Raw genomic sequence first — 3,522 nt, forward strand, 5'->3', positions numbered from 1 at the left:
CTGAAAATCAACAAAACCACGAAAAGTTCTTGTATTTGAAGATAAACGCTTTTTGCTTTGAAGAAGAAAGATCGAGGTGACTGAAACAAGTTCATTAAATGAAAACAAACAAAAATTGACAAGAACCACGAAAAGTTCTTGTATTTTAAGATAAAATCTGACGCTATTAAAGAAAAAACTTCTTGCTCGCTGAAATATGTTCATTTGCTGAAAATCAACAAAACCACGAAAAGTTCTTGTATTTGAAGATAAAATCTTTTTGCTTTGAGGAAGAAAGATCCAGCTGACTGAAATAAGTTCATTGGATGAAGACCAACAAAAATTTATAAGAACCACGAAAAGTTCTTGTATTTTAAGATAAAATCTGACGCTATGAAAGAAAAAACTTCTCCCTCGCTGAAATATGTTCATTTGCTGAAAATCAACAAAACCACGAAAAGTTCTTGTATTTGAAGATAAAATCTTTTTGCTTTGAAGAAGAAAGATCGAGGTGACTGAAATAAGTTCATTAGATGAAAACCAACAAAAATTGACAAGAACCACGAAAAGGTCTTGTATTTTAAGATAAAATCTGAGGCTATTAAAGAAAAAACTTCTAGCTCGCTGAAATATGTTCATTTGCTGAAAATCAACAAAACCACGAAAAGTTCTTGTATTTGAAGATAAAATATTTTTGCTTAGAAGAAGAAAGATCTAGCTGACTGAAATAAGTTCATTCGATCAAAAACAACAAAAATTGACAAGAACCACGAACAGTTCTTGTATTTTAGGATAAAATCTGATGCTATTAAAGAAAAAACTTCCAGCTCGCTGAAATATATTCATTTGCTGTAAATCAACAAAACCACGAAAAGTTCTTGTATTTGAAGATAAAATCTTTTTGCTTTGAAGAAGAAAGATCCAGCTGACTGAAATAAGTTCATTGGATGAAAACCAACAAAAATTGACAAGAACCACGAAAAGTTCTTGTATTTTAAGATAAAATCTGACGCTATTAAAGAAAAAACTTCTTGCTCGCTGAAATGTGTTCATTTGCTGAAAATCAACAAAACCACGAAAAGTTCTTGTATTTGAAGATAAAATCTTTTTGCTTTGAAGAAGAAGGATCGAGGTGACTGAAATAAGTTCATTAAATGAAAACCAACAAAAATTGACAAGAACCACGAAAAGTTCTTGTATTTTAAGATAAAATCTGAGGCTATTAAAGAAAAAACTTCTAGCTCGCTGAAATATGTTCATTTGCTGAAAACCAACAAAACCACGAAAAGTTCTTGTATTTGAAGATAAAATCTTTTTGCTTTGAAGAAGAAAGATCGAGGTGACTGAAATAACTTCATTAGATGAAAACCAACAATAATTGACAAGAACCACGAAAAGTTCTTGTATTTTAAGATAAAATCTGACGCTATTAATGAAAAAACTTCTTGCTCGCTGAAATATGTTCATTTGCTGAAAATCAACAAAACCACGAAAAGTTCTTGTATTTGAAGATAAAATCTTTTTGCTTTGAAGAAGAAAGATCCAGCTGACTGAAATAAGTTCATTCGATCAAAACCAACAAAAATTGACAAGAACCACGAAACGTTCTTGTATTTTAAGATAAAATCTGACGCTATTAAAGAAAAAACTTCTTGCTCGCTGAAATATGTTCATTTGCTGAAAATCAACAAAACCACGAAAAGTTCTTGTATTTGAAGATAAAATCTTTTTGCTTTGAAGAAGAAAGATCCAGGTGACTGAAACAAGTTCATTAAATGAAAACCAACAAAAATTGACAAGAACCACGAAAAGTTCTTGTATTTTAAGATAAAATCTGACGCTATTAAAGAAAAAACTTCTTGCTCGCTGAAATATGTTCATTTGCTGAAAATCAACAAAACCACGAAAAGTTCTTGTATTTGAAGATAAAATCTTTTTGCTTTGAGGAAGAAAGATCCAGCTGACTGAAATAAGTTCATCAGATGAAAACCAACAAAAATTTATAAGAACCACGAAAAGTTCTTGTATTTTAAGATAAAATCTGACGCTATTAAAGAAAAAACTTCTCCCTCTCTGAAATATGTTCATTTGCTGAAAATCAACAAAACCACGAAAAGTTCTTGTATTTGAAGATAAAATCTTTTTGCTTTGAAGAAGAAAGATCGAGGTGACTGAAATAAGTTCATTAGATGAAAACCAACAAAAATTGACAAGAACCACGAAAAGGTCTTGTATTTTAAGATAAAATCTGAGGCTATTAAAGAAAAAACTTCTAGCTCGCTGAAATATGTTCATTTGCTGAAAATCAACAAAACCACGAAAAGTTCTTGTATTTGAAGATAAAATCTTTTTGCTTTGAAGAAGAAAGATCGAGCTGACTGAAATAAGTTCATTCGATCAAAAACAACAAAAATTGACAAGAACCACGAACAGTTCTTGTATTTTAGGATAAAATCTGATGCTATTAAAGAAAAAACTTCCAGCTCGCTGAAATATATTCATTTGCTGTAAATCAACAAAACCACGAAAAGTTCTTGTATTTGAAGATAAAATCTTTTTGCTTTGAAGAAGAAAGATCCAGCTGACTGAAATAAGTTCATCAGATGAAAACCAACAAAAATTGACAAGAACCACGAAACGTTCTTGTATTTTAAGATAAAATCTGACGCTATTAAAGAAAAAACTTCTTGCTCGCTGAAATATGTTCATTTGCTGAAAATCAACAAAACCACGAAAAGTTCTTGTATTTGAAGATAAAATCTTTTTGCTTTGAAGAAGAAAGATCGAGGTGACTGAAATAAGTTCATTAAATGAAAACCAACAAAAATTGACAAGAACCACGAAAAGTTCTTGTATTTTAAGATAAAATCTGAGGCTATTAAAGAAAAAATCTTCTCGCTCGCTGAAATATGTTCATTTGCTGAAAACCAACAAAACCACGAAAAGTTCTTGTATTTGAAGATAAAATCTTTTTGCTTTGAAGAAGAAAGATCCAGGTGACTGAAATAAGTTCATTCGATCAAAACCAACAAAAATTGACAAGAACCACGAAAAGTTCTTGTATTTTAAGATAAAATCTGACGCTATTAAAGAAAAAACTTCTTGCTCGCTGAAATATGTTCATTTGCTGAAAATCAACAAAACCACGAAAAGTTCTTGTATTTGAAGATAAAATCTTTTTGCTTTGAAGAGGAAAGATCGAGGTGACTGAAATAACTTCATTAGATGAAAACCAACAATAATTGACAAGAACCACGAAAAGTTCTTGTATTTTAAGATAAAATCTGACGCTATTAATGAAAAAACTTCTTGCTCGCTGAAATATGTTCATTTGCTGAAAATCAACAAAACCACGAAAAGTTCTTGTATTTGAAGATAAAATCTTTTTGCTTTGAAGAAGAAAGATCCAGCTGACTGAAATAAGTGCATTCGATCAAAACCAACAAAAATTGACAAGAACCACGAAACGTTCTTGTATTTTAAGATAAAATCTGAGGCTATTAAAGAAAAAACTTCTTGCTCACTGAAATATGTTCATTTGCT

The sequence above is a fragment of the Heptranchias perlo genome, unplaced genomic scaffold, assembly GCF_035084215.1.
Source record: "Heptranchias perlo isolate sHepPer1 unplaced genomic scaffold, sHepPer1.hap1 HAP1_SCAFFOLD_139, whole genome shotgun sequence".
In the NCBI taxonomy this organism is placed as follows: Eukaryota; Metazoa; Chordata; class Chondrichthyes; order Hexanchiformes; family Hexanchidae; genus Heptranchias; species Heptranchias perlo.